Source organism: Eublepharis macularius, chromosome 12 (assembly GCF_028583425.1).
Source record: "Eublepharis macularius isolate TG4126 chromosome 12, MPM_Emac_v1.0, whole genome shotgun sequence".
Lineage (NCBI taxonomy): Eukaryota > Metazoa > Chordata > Lepidosauria > Squamata > Eublepharidae > Eublepharis > Eublepharis macularius.
The window spans coordinates 24,329,898-24,346,886 of record NC_072801.1 but is presented as its reverse complement, the minus strand read 5'-3'; the positions used below and the strand labels follow the sequence as shown (position 1 = coordinate 24,346,886).

General features: G+C 47.4%; 1 protein-coding gene across 4 annotated transcripts in view; it reads right to left on the bottom strand.

Annotated features, from left to right (window-relative positions):
- MAD1L1 (mitotic arrest deficient 1 like 1) overlaps positions 1 to 16,989 on the bottom strand; it is a 545,441-nt gene that overhangs the window by 304,101 nt on the left and 224,351 nt on the right. Inside the window, exon 1 of one of the 4 annotated variants that reach the window (XM_054992885.1) lies at positions 10,358 to 10,440. The exons of 2 other annotated variants lie outside the window; for them this stretch is intronic. The gene's annotated coding sequence lies outside the window, so the exon portion shown is untranslated. Of the gene's footprint in view, positions 1 to 6,146; positions 6,214 to 10,357; positions 10,441 to 16,989 lie in introns of those variants that run through there. One more of the 4 variants, XM_054992884.1, reaches the window with a different exon arrangement.

Sequence of the window (16,989 nt, the reverse complement as noted above, 5' to 3'; positions counted from 1 at the left end):
ATTCAGAAGAAGGCAGTTTTCTTTCTTTGGCTGCAAGCCCCACACATGATTAAAGGCAGAGACACCCCCCAAGTGCTACATGTTGCTCATATCTTCCTTGACATGTTCTCTGAAAAGCCAGATGAAGATCAGCACTGATCCGCAGGGACTGCTATGCTTCACACACGCACACAAGCATGGCACCCTTCATTTTAGATCCAACGCTGCTATGGGCTCTGGGGAGGTAACACGCCGCCAAGGGGAGAAATGCCAAGCTCCAGCTGCCTCCTTGACAGCAAAGACAGCATGACTGATGAAACTCTGCCAAGCCAACCGCTGTCAGAGTGGTGTGGCAGCTAGGACGCCATCTTGCAGTCACAGCTGAGCAAACTTCTGAAGCTGATGGACTTCAAGAGAGTCATTCGGCTGCTTGGAAACCCTGCAGGGAAAAGCCTGATGCACACAAGGTTCCTCCTGGGCACAAAAATTTGTTCCCATCACATGCAAAAAGCCCACAACCCCACTGCTGGCAAATTTAGATTTTTAGCACGCAGCTATGACAAAGATCCAGAGGAGTTAGCCATGTTAGTCTGCAGTAGCAAAATAGCAGAGTCCAGTAGCACCCTTAAGACTAACCAACTTTATTGTAGCATAAGCTTTCGAGAGCCACAGCTCTCTTTGTTAGATGCATCGTCAGATGCATCTGACTAAGAAAGCTGTGGTTTTCGAAAACTTATGCTACAGTAAAGTTGCAAGAGAGCTGTGGCTCTTGAAAGCTTATGCTACAATAAAACATGCCAAAGGCATCCCCGCTCTGTTAACAATGTGCCCACCTCCCACCTTCTCAACCGCCCAGCCCCTGGGGGCACTAGCTACCACTTCAAGTAGCCCAGCCAAGCTGAATTAACACAAGATGTAACAGGCACACAACTACTTGACAAAAATCTCCCATCTCCACTAGTATCCTCCTTCAGAGTGAAAATGACATCTTGTGCTGAGGATACCGCTACTATCAGTGGGGGAGGGAGGGGGGAATTAGGTGAGGTAAGATGTATCTTCTAATAAAATGGCAGGGGGAATAAAACCTAATCAGTGCTCAGAAATTGCTAGGTAATTATATCCTGCCCTCGGGGTGTGACTGGCCAGGGATGCTTGCTCTGACAAAGCCATTTCTGTAAACCTTTCTTCTATGAGCTCCTGTTTTGTTGGGGAGGGCGGGCAGGGCATAGAGAGAACCTTAGTTACAGAACCTGCCTTACTAGACCAGCACCGCTGTCTGAGCATGAGTGGTGCATTTCATTTACTTCTCAGAGAAACGGGTCAGCCACACATTTGGAAAAAACCATGGCAACAATTCCTAGATCGCTTACTCTGGAGTAAGATTGCCCATCACCTTTGTTCAGAAAAAAGAACTGTATGGGGCAGAATTCACCAGTTTGTGGAAGTGTTCCTGGAGAAGAAGTGACAGCCAGCACAGGCTAGCTAGTGATTGGAGTTTCATATGAGGATTCAAATCCTCTTTTATGATGCTCTATCGATGGGGGAAGGTGACAGGAGCAACAAAGAATGGTCATTTGGGGGATGAGCAGGCCCCTGAAACCTGCACTCTTAGTTTCCAGCAGATAGCCCTGTTGGTCACCAGTAGAAGAGCAAGAATCAAGTCTAGCAGACTCATTCATGTCTTTCAGTATAAATGACAGGAAATTGATGAAAAATGTTGTGTGTGTGTGTGTGTGTTCGCTCACTGCTTCCCCCTCCCTTCCTCCACCTTCTTTGGGGGAAAAAACCCAATGTAATAATAAGTTGTGTTTAAATCCTGTTGTGTGAATTGTCTCGCTATCCCAGCTTGGCTCATTTTGCCTGTCTAACTTCATCTTCATTGGGTCTAGATTGCTGGAAGCAGAATACCTTGGGTATCTAACTATTCTAGCCATGGCCATTTTGCCTGCCTGCCTGCCTGCCCAGCTACACAGGCTTAGTACATTCCTTTTCGGCAACCTGATAGGCACTCTCTCCTAGAGCTGCCCGGAAGCTGTCATTTGAACCAGCCAGTTCTGTGCATGTGCCAGAACAATAAATTGTGTCAATTGACTCATACCACCAACTATGCAGGGGGGCAAAGGAACACGGCTGATTTTCAGCGGTGTATGATCTGCCTATGAGGATGACCCTAGAGAAGACAACATCTAAACAACCCAATAACCCTATCCCTGATTATGAATTAACAGCAGTTAACCAACAGCAGTTAACCAACCAACTGGCTATTCTGGAGCAAATCATTAAGGCAACCAAATGAGGCATCTGATTTGACAGCTAATATACAAGAATAGTTTGAATATTCATCGTCTTTTATTTTTCCCTGCAAAAAATCACAGCCTCCCTGTTCATGGTTTCAAATTTTAAATTGTAATTTCTTTTAAAAACATACACAAATAAAGGAATTGTTTTATTGATGTTGTGACTACTTTGGGGGATTTGGGCCAAAAACAAGCTAGAGAGCTAGCGATCGATTTAAAATATCACTAAGGATTTTGATTTTGCTGCCTTCAGGGAAAAAGATGACACTGTTCTCCCCTTCTTCCCCTTGACATCTTTGTATTCTGCACTGCATGGGAAAACAGCAATAGCCATATTTTTATAGGAAGATTTCAAAATCAACAAAATCCCAAGAGAGTTTTAAATATGTTGCCGGGGTTTCATGTAAACTATCAATCTGGCTTCCCAGGAACGGGCAAATCAACAAATATATTCCCTCCTGGCATACTCCTTTTAAAGGATTCACTGCAGTTCTAATTGACTGCCGCTGATGCAAGTAAGTCTATAAATAGAAAAACAGAATGGAAATAAAGAACAACATTAGAAAGTACTAAGGGGGGGGGAGGATAGAGTCTGTCAGACACACACACACACACACACACACGCCGCTCCTCCAGGCCAAACTTGGATGCAGGGACAACGTCCTTATCTGAGCCAGGGACCATTCTGGGGGGAGATCAGGAGACTCAGGTGACACCCGGCACCACTGGACTCTCTCAAGACACGGAACCTGTGGAGTTTGGGGGCCTTTGTTGAAGGGCCTGACATCAAGGGATCTGCTCCGGATGATTCTTCCAAAGTGCCAGACTCCAGAGCAGCCAGTCTCCTGCCTTGAAGCGCCAGGTCCCAGACTACCACACCCCAGGCACTCACCCATGAGGTTGCCTTCAGACCCTTGGCCCATCAAGGGTAGCGTTTTTAATCACAGATTGATTTAATAAGGAGGTTTTCTAGGATGAGGAAAGGAAGTATGTTTTGAGTTTTGTCTGTGCTGTTTATTTGAAAAAAAAAACACGTATTTTGAATGTTATATGATCTTTGTACTCTGATAGCCCTTGCAACATAGTTTTGTAATCTTGTCCTTTTAAATATTTGTTCCCTTTTCTATTTTGTACCCCTTTACCTGTTTTAAAAATAAAATAATAAATTATAAAAAAAAAGGATAGCAGAGTCTACTCAGAGTAGCCTCAGCTCTCTGGGGTCTGAGGTAGCCGATGTTTCCTGTCATCTACCACCTGAACTTTTTGCTGCAGATATCAGGGATTGAACCTGGGACCTTCTGCATGCTAGGCGGACGCTTTACCACAGTGTGACAGCCCCTCCAACCCAGCGGGAGAGGCAGAGTAGTGCCAGGTTGGCAGCCCACATTCCAGCAACCGAGCCAGATAACGACTTAAACAAACATCATGCTTTGTAGGCTCAGCTCTCCATCAAGCCCTGCCTCGTCGGACTTCTCCCTCCTCCAACTATTTAGGCCACCATGTTTCCATGCCACTATGATCCTAGAGCCAGCGGCTTCCTGACTTCACTACTGGATGACCAGACCCTGCCTGTGCTGATCTTGGATTGTATGGAGCGTGTAGACTGCTTCAAGCCCCTGCTGTCTCAGATTAAACAAGGTCTACTGGTATAGAATAAGCCCAAAGGGGGGTGAAATATTGGAAGTAAAGGATGGGGGAAAGAAAGTTGGAAGGAACAGTGGGGGGGGGGATACAGGGCTGCAAATGGGGACGACACAATTGCATTCCAAAGGTAAGCATATACTGTTTATAAAAGCAAAAACACAGTACAAGTAAAATACTGCAAAGGGCAGCAATTAAGGAGAGGCACCATGGCTCAGTCAGTGATAGAGCAATTGCTTGGAACGCAGAAGGTCTCAGGTTCAATCCCTGGCATCTCCAGTTGAAAGAACCAAGTAAGGGGTGATTCAAAAGACCTCTACCTGAGACTCTGGAGAGCGGCTGCCAGTATGAGTAGACAGTATTGACCTTGATGGATCAGTGGTCTGATTCAGTACAAGGCAGGTTCATAGGAAAGTACCCAGCCTTGAAAGAGCATGAGTTGTTAAATTATGTAAGAATGTCAACGATGTTGGTAAAATTATAACAACAGCACTTCCCATGTTTCCTGAAATGCCATTTTAAAGGAATTACTCGGGCATGGTGTTACAGGAATTATGAGCAGCGAGGCACACCAGCCTCTGGAAGAATGCTGTGTCTATAAACTGCTATCACCCACCTCAGTGGCATCCAAGCCCATTTTCTGAACTGCACCTATACTTACAGGGCTCAATGTTATATCGGGTCCTTTGATTCCCTTACGTCGGATCCTCAGATTGACTTTCACCAAGTCTTCCTCCAACAGAGCGACACTTCCTTCAACAAAGACAGGCATTTCTCCATCACAGGAAAAACAAAACTCCAGTGGCACCTTAACAACTAACAACATTTATTCTGTTGTGAACTTTCATGAGACAGAGCTCACTTCTCCAAAGACAATGGAAAGAAAAAATATTGGCAAAAAATCGCCAAAAGCTCACATCAGAATAAACATTGTCAGTCTTTAAGGAGTCATTGGGCATTGTTTTGCTACAGTAGACTAGCATGGTCACTCCTCTGCAATTCAGCTCAGGAAGCTGTTTTTCCATTAGGAAAAAAAAATCACTCTTCACTGGAGGAATCCTTTCTCCCATGAAGGAAGGCATAACAGAAGAGAGTCGTAGGATGCAACCCTATACTGCTTTGCAATCAAAGACTGTTAAACCTAACTGCTGCAAAATGTGAAAATGCGTAAGATATAAGGAAGTAAGCAAAGACATGTAGAACTATCAAAGCTGATGAACTGTGCATGCAACTCACAGCAACCGTAAGTACCCCATCCATTTCACCATCTAGCTGATCACTTTAGATAAATCAGGAACCTTGTTCTCCAGAAGGTCTATGTAACATAATACATAGGCATATTGTGAACTTGGACTTTAACTAAATCCAGAAACATGGCTATTAAAAGAAAGTTGTACATAACAGAGTGCAAGGAGGGGTAGAATTGGAAGAGTGATAAAGCATCAGGCCTGTACTATGAAGATAAATTGCACTCCTATTTCAGTCACACTCTTGCCTTGCGCTGAAGTTTGCTTTTTTTACTAGAAAGCTTTGCACATGTGACTGCAGTTTGCTTTAAAAATAGTTCCTTTGTGCATATGCATATGACCCCCCAAATTATTTTACTTTCTGCATTTTAGAAAACCAGGGTTTGAGCAATCTTTATCCTGATCTCAACCCTGCTACTCAAACACACACCTTGTATGCCTGTACTCCTTACAATACAGGTTCAGTAGACAGAGAATTAAGTGGTTTCTGGGTGGAGGCAATAATATCCACACCTGGGTTTTTTGTGATTGAGAGAAGCAATTTGGAAAATTGTGGCATTTTTTTTTAATGAGGAAGGGAGCTGGAATTTTTAAAAAGCTGATTTGTGTATTCAGATATTTACACCCTGCTTTTGTCCCCAACAAGGACCCTAAGTGACTTTAACAATACTATTTTCCACTCTTCCATGTTAACCTCACAAAAACAAAAAGGCTGAGAGTGGGAGGGGGGAAGAGACTGGTCTAAGGTCACCCAGTGAGCTTCCATGGCAGTGTAGGGATAGCTCACACACAGGTGTGAGAGTGTATTTTGTCCAGTCTCGGCTCACCGCCAACGAACACCCTAATTGTAATAAACCCCAAAAAAATCAGAACTAAGTGCCAAACTGATGTGTCACGCACAACACCTTTCCTATCGTAATCAGAGCAGTATTTGTGGCACTATACAATACTATAGCTGGTTGTGTCCCCTTGGCCTACATACCTGTGATACAGTGGCCTTTCCTTTAGAAAGCAGGGTAAAGTAACACTGGAGAAACAGCACTGCCAAGTTTGCAGAGTGACTGCCGGTTTGCTCTAAAGCTCATGGCTTTATGTTTGCCAAATAGCTTTCGCCGTTTGTTTGACTTTAAGCAGTGATTAAGCCAAATGGATACACAGCAAAGCCCAAAGACCTGAATAAAGAGCCACAGAAATGCCTCCCGAATTCTGTGAAGTTCTTATGGAATGATGTTCAGATTTTTTTTTATCTATCAGCAATTCAGCGTTCACTTGCAACCACAAGATGATAGAAGCGGGTTTTTGTTTTGCTTTCTACAGGCTAAACAGCTCCAAGATTCTTCTTTGCACACAGAATGACAAGCCCCTCCACAGGCCAGGAACATTCGTATGTCCATTTGCAAAAACAGCTGTGGAAAGCTTAGTAGGGTAGCAAAGACAATTCACTGGCTTGAATGATAAATCAAAAACCTTCTGAACTATTGGGGGGGATGTCCCCAACTTAAACCATTCTTTTATAAACACCACTCCTTTTGAAAACTGCAGAGTGAGGGTGCCGTCTTGGACGAGTCATCCCCCTTTTTCACACGGCCCAAAGGGAATGGCTCTTCTAAGATGCCTTCTGTGCCAACATTGCTGCTGTCACCTAAAAATGGAGGATGACTGGCATTTATTGTAATGAGTTTTAATTCATTCATTGTTGACATCTTCAGAAATTTGTCTTGGATTAAAAAGCATTACTATCTTGGATTAAAAAGCAAAACAAAAGCATTACTTATCCATCAACCATTATATTCCTCATCTACAGTCCACCTGTAGATTTTTTTTCCCCATAGCAATGATTCGATCTTCTCACTTCTACATGTACGCAAGATTTGCTTCAGCACAAAGGCACATCCTCTTATTCTTGCCAGGGAAGAATTATGCAAACAGCATTCTCTAATTCTGAAAACACACACACACTTAATTCCCATGGCTCCGTTATAGGAATAACACTGATAGACGGCGTCCAAAAGAATATAAAAATCAAAATAGCTCCAAAGGGGTTCACAAAAGTTGTTCCTTAAAAAACTCTAACCAAGTTGCTCTAATATGAAAACATAGTTGAACACAGGAAAGAAAAAGAGAGGGATAGGGTTCAAAGGACAATATGAGAAGTGAAACTCTGATTCTTATGGTTTCACTGCAGAAGGGAATACGTACACAAAAGCAGAACCCACAGACAGCGAGAGCTACCCACTTTTTGCTAAAACAGGACCACAGACACTAGTGACTTGATGGGGGGGGGGGTAGCGCTGAACATTCAAGGAGAAATCCCACCAAAGTTTTTTTTTCCCCTATAGTGGAGAGCAATGAAGCCATTTTAATGATCCCTGTGAGAGGGTCCTGCAGATTAGGGTTGCCAGCACTGGAGATCTCTCAGAATTATAACTGATCTCCAGATGACAGAGATAAATTCCTCCACAGAAAATGCCAGCTTTGGAGGGCAGTCTCTGTGGCATTATACCCTGATGAGGTCTCTCCCTTCCCCAAACCCCACCCTCCCAGATTCCACCCTCAAATCTCCAGGAATTTCCCAGCCAGGTGTTGGCAACCGTACAGGAAAGAAGTGGCACCTAATTGTGCTTAGCACCTGCCAGATTAGGGTGGGGTGAGGGTCAAGAGAGAACGCAAATGATGGTTTACCTTGTATTGCCATGTTACTTGGATGGAATACTAAAGAGTTGCTTTTTTGTCACTGAAGCCTCTTATTACCCCCAGGTTATTCAGGAAAACTGGATTTGACTGGGGGAAACAGCGCACGTGCGCTCTTTGAGGGATCTAAGCACTTAGTCATGGTGAATACAAAAGTCTTCAGCTGACAGCAAGTTGAACTCCAAGCTCCCTGTAATGAATACCAGACTTCTAAAAAGGATTAGGCCAATCTCTCTGTTTTAGGGGGTCCAGGTCGCTCGCTCTAGCTATAGCAGGAGACCTTCCAGCTGGGTCTGCTCTTGCCCATGGCTGCTTAACAGGCCAGTGGGGGAAACTAAAGAGGGTGCCTTAGTATCGTCCTTTGCACTCCTTAAAAAAAAATGACATCATAACGCTGAGGTGACTCTCTAAGATTCAACCCAAACTCTATGGACTAACTATAGATTTTGTGCATGACGTGTCATGACAACATCACTTGGACACATAAAGCAACCTCCTACTGAATCAGATCTCTGGCCCATCAGACTGGCAGCAGCTCTCTAGGACCTCACATACAGGTCTTTCCCATCATTTAGTACCGGATCCTTTTAACTGGAGATACTGGGTATTGAACCTGGGAAATTCTGCAAGCCAAGCAGACATTCTACCACTGAGCAATGGCTGGAAATGCAATGTCAAGATTGTTTCCACACATCCCCAACTCCAGTTTGTGCAAAAGAATGCCTTAAACAATATGGCTCTTTCCTGGCACTTGCTGTGTGGAGCAAAAGCTACCACACTGATCAAAGAATGGCTCTCCGCCAGGGTGTTTAAAACTCTGTTCAGCCATTCTCCCTTGAGGATCTCACTCTCTTAATAAACGCTACTTCTGCTGGATCACGCACCGACACGCCGCCAGGCTTCTCGGCACTTTTGCTCCCCTGTCTTGCTATGCCCCTTCCCGTGGAATCTGAAGCCTTAGGAGGATTGGCTGCCGGGGGGGGGGGGGGGGAGAGCTAATTCCACTAATGGGATTGATTCTTCTTTGGCCAAGGTGTCCAGGCCAGCGGCAACAGCTAGGCACAAGGAAGGTTAAATCCCTAAAACAGCTTGACTGGAAAGGAGAGGATTTAGAACCCCTCAACTGTCCATCACTGCTCTAGCTTTTAGATACAGACCATGGCTCTCTAGTTCAAGCTGTTTGCATCACACTTGGCCTCCCTCCCATAGTCATACATTTACTGATTTTTGCCTAGGCACTAGTCCCACAGCACAGAGAGAAATCTTTTCCTAAGAGGAGTTTCTTTGCTGCCATCTGGTGGGAAGTGGCTGAAGGCCATCAAGAGTGACAAAAAGCGAAGGGGGGAGGAACCCTCCTGCCTCCCTTACAGAAAAGGCATCTGCATTCTAAAATGGTCTATCTGCAGATAGAGACAGGAATGCTTCCCAGCACAGCCACATTCAAAGACTCGGCCCCCATTCGGAAATTGTGCCTCCTCTTGTGACAAAATAAAAAAAGTGAATGGACAGTAAATGAACATTAGTTATCTCCACCTTCCAAGCCGTCCTTGGAAAAGAACCCAATTTTAAATTCTGTATAGAAGCCAAACTCTGTTTATCATCTGCTAGTCTTCCACAGTCAGGTAGACTTAAAGAGTTGAGGCGACCTCCCGAGCTGGGGAGTGGGGCGGCGGGGGAGGACTTTCTACAAATGCTGACGAACAACACTGTTCTTGCTGACAAGACCACTTCAAGCAGAGTGCGTCTTTAACATTTCAAAAGAGACACTCCCAAAGGGGATCGGGAGGGAACAGTAAAGAACTCTAAAAAGTCAAATAAAGTTGTGCAAAAGACAGTTAGGACAACCAGTTCTGCAGCAACAGAAATTTTTAACCCAAGCCAAATCAGAACAAAACAGTGAACCAAAAAGGAAGAAAAAGTGCTTGGAACACACTTGTTAAAACCTTCTCCCTGACAAGCATGTGTTGGTTAGCCATCATAGCAAACCAAACAGACTCAGATGCAGGGCTGGGGAAGTTAGCCAGAGGTTGCCTTAAAACATCACAAATGACACTGCAGAACAATTCCGGAGAGAGTTAATGGGCCTAAGGAAGGAAAGAGGGAGAGAGACTACTTGGATCTGAGCAGACACTAAGTCTGAATGTCAAACTCAGCAAGAGACTCCCTGGTTGGCCTCTAGCCCTACCCTGCATTCAACATCCCCCTCCCCCAGCCCATCTGTAAAACAAAGGCGGTGTAGAGAACTCCCCCACAAAAAACTATTTTATGGATCAGTGACTCTCAGAGCACACATAGGAAGGTAAAACTTCTTCCTGGTCCCTCCTCAATGGCTGCCTTTTGCAGGGCCAGGAATGGCAACACAAAAGTGGTCAGAGGACTGCAAGCCCAACATCTGGCTGGCTATTTCCCATTCAATGGAAACTGTTGTCATCTTCACAACTGTGGCTTCTCTCCCTCTCTCTTTAATCATTCCCCATTCGATTTCAGGATCCACCCTCTTACCTTCACCTCATGCCCACCATTCCTCTGGACTCAACCCTCCATTCCCAGGAACCCTTGATTCCCTATGCCTGCTGCCTTCTCATGTCCCTGCATGCTCTGCCCATCTCCAGAATCTCAGCCAAGTCAGCTTAAAGACTTTCTGCCTGCCACACCTCTCTGCTGACATTAGGATAGACTGGCCAATCAATCATTATCACTTACACATGTTGATTAGGGGTGTGTGCGTAACGGGGAAAATGAGCCAAAATTACAAACAGAATTTGCTAGTTCAGCTCATTAAAGCAGCTTCCAGAAAGCTGAACCATATCCAGGAAACAAGACTGCAATGATCCCCCCCACACACACACACACAGAAACAGTTTGTGTGTTTCATCCTGGGCAATGGCATTGGCTCTGAGTAGCTTGTAGGAATCAAAGGTTTGCTTTGTACCAGGAGAGGAGCGGCAGACGGCATGGTGCCATCGGGTCAGTGTCGCCCTCGCCATCCCTTTCTGTGCGCCTTTTCACACAATACAGGGACAGACTGGCCCAGCAACATGCACACAGGCATGCACACGTGAGTTTGAAGGGGGAGGGGGAGTCTCTTGCGGCTTTTGAGCCCCAGCTGCTGCAACGGCCCATGTTACACAGATTAGGGTGAAAATTGGAAAGGAAAAGCAATTATCAAGGGAGATCCAGGAAGTCCCAGGCATGTGGAGCTGGTTCATGCCTATCCGGTGGCCTTTTCTTTGCCGTAGTGCCAGGGCCACTCATTGTGACTTAAGAAGTCCTCCAAAGATAGTGGGTTGAGGAACTTCAGAAGGTATTTCATCCTGCCTAGAAAGCCTTCTGGGTTTGGAGGCTTTTCTGATTAAAGCTGTGAATCCGGAGTTAAATGACAGGGTGGTAGCAGGCATTTATAGAGCACTTGCACACACATGCTGCACCCCCAAGTCTTTCCAGATCAGTATTCCATGTGGAGGGATCAATCTGGTCAGATTTTTTATTTTGGGGCATAACTACGGGACTCTCTCATTCAGTTTCTTCTGTGACCCCATTTTCTCATATTTCTTTTTCATTCAACTCTGGGTGTCATGGGCCAGTCTGGGCTGTGAAAGTGAGGACTCCTCAGGAGGAGAGGAGCCTCGTGTAGCCAGCCCTGACTCCTCAAGAGAAGAGGAGCTCCGTGTAGCCAGCCCTGACTCAGCAGAAGCCGGTGATCAGGTAGAACAGCTGCTGGCTAATCAAAGTCCACAGCCAGCAGCTGAGGCAGAGCCACTGTCACCCCCAGCCCCAACACCACAGAGGAAGCTCAGACAGGAACGTCCAACAACACAGGTGAAGTCCAGCCAGGGGCTTCACCCCCCCCCCCCAGGTTCATCCACAGCCACAGAGTGCTGCAGACAAAGGCAGAGGGTGGAACTGCAGGAAAGACGGCGCTGTGCTCGCCTCCTGGGCCAACGCCAGCTGCTTGTGGATAGCAACAATGAGTAGCATCAGGATAGAGGCCAAGCAGCCAGCTATAAAAGCCAGTCTAAAGGAACTGCCCGGTGTGGAAGCAACGTGCTGCATTCTTTCTACTGCTGTGACCGCCCCCTTGAACCTTGCCTTGCTCCTGTAGCTTTGGACTGTGCCATGCTTGCACCTAGGTCTGCACCTCTGGCTTGGGACTCGTGTGCTGACTTTGGACTGGACTTTGACAACTCTGCTTGGGCTGGACCAGCCCACGACACTGGGTTAATAACGGTTTTAGTAGGAAAGGGAGACTGGCAGCCAGTCCTCCACTTTTAATAGGGGGGAAAAGAGGGGCATCCTCCCTCTACTTCCCTTCCAGTGAAGGAAAATCCCTAGCCCTCCCTTTCTGTGTGATTTTACGTATAGTGCAAGGACAGGCCAGTGGCCAGGAGTCCTGACCAGAGCTCCTGCAGCAGATTAGGGAGAAGGGTGTGCCCAAATGCCCCCTCATCATGTAAACAAAATCAGAAGGCACAAGGAAACATGGCATAACAACAGGACTCAATGGTAAAATTTATTGGCTTTGTCACTAAAGCAGGAGTGTTTTTTGAAAAAGTATTTTGCTGTGCTATGCCAGACCAGTTGACAATGGAGCACTCACCTGCTTGCATGCCTTGCTGGCGCTGCTTGTTTCCCGCCATTATGTATGCCCGACCACCACCACCACCACTTGCCTTCTTTGGGGTCCATTAGTTTTCATGTACTTGAAAAGAAACTCATTGAATTGATGGGTTTGGGGGATGATACAAAAACAGTGTGTGTGTTTGCGTGCACAGCTGCCCAGCACTCACCTTGGTGTGCAACTTCCCCAAACATTCCTCAGGATCCATAAACAGAAAACACTGCTGTTGCTCACAAACTTGTTGGTTTGATTGTTTAGAGGGAGGACTGTGCAATTTTGGTGCCACTGAGTGCAAAAACAGCTGCCCCAGAGCCTCACCCTCTTGAAAAGATGAGCATGCACTTTTCCATGCATGGTTAACAAGCAACACACGTGCATGTCAGCCAACACACATGCAAGGGCCCCAAACTCATGAAACAAAACAAAAAGACCCAAACAGATCAGTTCCGAGCTGACACTATCTCGGATGGAAGAAACAAGTAAAGAGACGCAATTGTTCTGTATCAAACAGAATCAGAAACTTTTCAGATGCACACCCCTAGTGCTGATGACCTGCAGAGTCTGAATCGTTGAGAGGGATTTTGCAAGGGTTAACTCCATTCTCCTTTCATTTCCTCAGCTACTGTCCAAGCAAGTCTTGCAAAAAAGACAAACTACTTTTTACTCTAGGGATCCCCTACCTTTTTGAGCCTGCAGGCACCTTTGGAATTCTGACCCAGCTTGGTGGGCTCAGCCACAAAATGGCTGTAGCAGGAGGCAGAGACAGCCACCAGAATGGCTGCCGCAGCTTTCCATCAGTGACACTGTGATAATCCTTTTGCTGTGGTGGCAGCTGCTGTCAAAGCAACATTTTAAAAAATCTGCACAGACAAAAACAGTGTTTCTTACCAGTAACTGTTGTTCGTCGAGTATCTTCTGTGCAGACACACATTGGGACTGCGCATGCGCAGGCCGGCCGCGGAAAGATTTGACTAGCTATAGAATCGTGAAGAGGGGGACGCTCGCCGGTTCCGCGCGTGCGCGGTTCCGTTCCCGCCAAAACCGGCATACTTAAGGCAAGCGTCCCCCACATTCCCTCAGTTCCCCTGAGCCGCCGGAGGCCAAATAGTACCAAACAGCACTCACAGCGGGGCAGGAGGGAGGGAATGTGTGTCTGCACAGAAGATACTCGACGAACAACAGTTACTGGTAAGAAACACTGTTTTTCGTCGTCGTCCTTCTGTGCAGCCCCACATTGGGAGTATAGCGAGCTACTCACCAATGGGGGCGGGTGTGAGTGTCACTGGAACAACGAGTGCAGGACAGCAGTCCCAACTGCCGAGTCACGTCTCGCATTCACGTCCACAGAGTAGTGCTTGATGAACGTCACGGAGACGACCAGGTGGCAGCTTGACAGACGTCCCGAAGCGGAACTCCTCGCAGGAATGCAGCAGAAGCAGCTTGCGCCCGGGTAGAGTGGGCAATCACGGATAAAGGACACTGCACACCAGCTTTAGCATAACAAAGTTTAACGGCAGACACCAACCAGCGGGAAATGGACTGTGGGGAAGCAGGCAGACCCTTACGGGGTCCAGAATAGCAAATGAACAATGCAGGGGACTCCCTACAAGTTGCTGCTGCATGCAAATAAAACAATAAAGCATGTTTCAAATCGAGAGTGTGCAAGGCTCGTTCCCCTGGGGAAGAAGGGTTGGGAAAAAATGTAGGGAGGATAACCTTCTGTTGCAGATGAAACTTGGTTACCACCTTTGGGAGGAACTCCAGACTAGGGTGCAGGACAACCTTATAAGGGAAGAACTGAAGAAAAGGGGGATCAGCCCGAAAGGCAGAGATCTCCCCAACCCTTCTGGAGGAGGTAATAGCCACCAGAAACACCACCTTTAAATGTCACCAATGCCAGCGGGCAGGTAGCCAGTGGCTCAAAGGGCGGGAGCATTAACTGTGCCAGAACCAAAGGTAAACTCCACTGTGGAACCGGGGGTACCCTGGGAGGGAAGGTTTTGAAAAGCCCTTTGAGAAACTGCTTGGATAAGTGATGGCTGAACACGGTTCTCCCATCAATCCACTCATGAAAAGCGGAGATTGCAGCTAGGTGGACCTTAATACTGCTCACAGCCAGACCACGCGAGTGCAGCTCCACCAGGTAATCAAAAATTAAAGGTAGGGGGCATACAAAAGGGGAACCCCCTTTGGGAGCCAACCAACGGGAAAAACGGGACCACTTGCGCTGGTAAGACAGCCTAGTGGAGAGCTTCCGTGAGTTTAAAAGGATCCGCAAGACCTCAGCAGAGAAGGTCACTCTGGGGCCAGCAGGAGCCAGGCTGTCAACTTCAGAACCCCTACATTGTGGTGCCACACACCGCCCCGCAGCAAGAGGTCCGGGGCGGTTGGGAAGGGCAGGCAACATCCCTTCGAAAGGGAGAGCAGGAGGGGGAACCATTCCTGGCGAGGCCAATATGGAGCCACCAGGATGCAGTGGGTGCGATAAGCTCGAATCCTGCAAAGAACCTTGTGCAGGAGCGGGGTTGGAGGGAAGGCATAAAAGAAGCCTGGGGACCAGGCTATCTGGAAGGCATCTCCCAGGGATCAAGGATCCACCCCAGCCCTGGTGCAAAACTGCGGGGCCTGTCTGTTGGAAGCCGTAGCAAAGAGGTCGACCTCCAGAAACCCCCACTGGTGGAAAATAGGAAGGAGGTATTTGGGCTGGAGGGACCGTTCGTGTTGCGGGAGAAACACCCTGCTGAGGGTGTCTGCGGACACGTTCAGCTCCCCTGCGATGTGAATCGCCCTGGGGTAGACGTTGTTGTGGGCCGCCCAAGACCATAGTCTTGCGGCTTCCTTGCAGAGCCTGAGTGAAACCGTTCCCCCTTGCTTGTTCACGTAGTAGCAGGCCGTCGTGTTGTCGGACAGGACCTGGACCCGCTTGTTCCGGAGCACATCCGTGAAGGAAGCAAGGGAGTACCGGATTGCACGGAGTTATAACACACTGATGTGCAAGGAGGCCTCAGAGGGCGACCAGACATCTTGCACTGTTAAAGAACCACAGCGGCCACCCCAGCCGAGGTTGGAGGCATCAGTGGAGACAGTAACGTCAGCCACAAAAGTGCCAAAGGGAGAGCCCCGGGATAAATTCTCAGGGAGGGACCACCAAACTAGGGAGCGCAGCACACCCCTTGGGATGGAGAACTTCCGCTGAGGGGACATCAGAAGAGGGTTAAAGCGTCGAAGGAACCAGGTTTGTAGGGGCCGCATATGGAGGCGTGCCAGAAGCACTACACTCGTAGTGGAGGCCATAAGCCCAAGGAGTGTCTGAATAAGTAAGGCCGTCTGGTAGCGATGAGACAGGAAATAACGCACCATAGAAACCAGGCGGTTTAAACGGTCCAAAGGTAGCAACGCCCTCCCTAAAGAGGAGTTCAGAACTACCCCAATAAACCGTATCGTTGGTGTAGGCAAAAATATGGACTTTCCAAAATTAATGAGATGGCCCAGGCTATTAAGCAGGGAAGTGACAAGGGAGAGCTGACCCCTGAGTCCAAGGGCAGATGGCCCAACCAGGAGCCAATCATCTAAGTAGGGGTAGATGACACATCCTTGAGAGCGTAAAAAGCCCACCACCACTGCCATACATTTGGTAAATACTCGGGGGGCGGAAGCCAACCCGAAAGGCAAAACAGTGTATTCATAGGCCACTGACCCACAGAAGAATCTGAGGTATTTCCTACAATCCTCATGTATAGAGATGTGAAAGTAGGCGTCTTTCAGGTCAATAATGGCCATCCAGACTCCAGCGTCCAAAAGCTCTATAACCTTGGACAGGGTGAGCATCCTGAATTTCTGGGTCACAAGGTAGGAGTTGAGACCCCTGAGGTCTAGGATAGGGCGAGAACCACCATCCTTCTTATCCACTAGGAAATACCTAGAATAGAAACCATAGGGAGAGGTGGAAAGATCAACCACACATACAGCACCCTTTAGAAGCAACTCCTGAACATTATTATTCAACAGTGAACCAGAAACAGGGGTATAACGAGGGGGCAGAGAGAGTGGGGGGGTGCAGGTGAACAACAATTTGTAGCCATGCTCTACAATAGACAACACCCAGGAGTCAGTAGTGATAGTCCGCCAAACGGGCAGAAACGGTCGGAGCCTCTTCCCAAACAAGGGGGTCTGGCCAACATCCTGGGAGGCAGGCAGGGCAGTGTCCAGATCTAGTCAGAAGAGCTGCTTCGGACCCGACGCCGGACCTTTCGGGGAGCGTTGAGGTCCCTGTTTCCCTCGGTTCCGAGAAGACCTTTTAGCAGCACCCTTCTGCGAACCGGAGAAGGAGCGGTTGTTACCAGAACTGCTTTTTATTATAAGGGGGAAATTAGCTTTAGCAGTCTGTAACTTAAATTTAGCGCGGATCTTAACCTATGTTTACGGAGGTCCTGATTCCAGACACTCTAGTGAAAAAGAGGCAGACAACGAGTCAGGTCCAAACACGTGTATTAGGTGTGGCGTAAGCCTAGCTTGC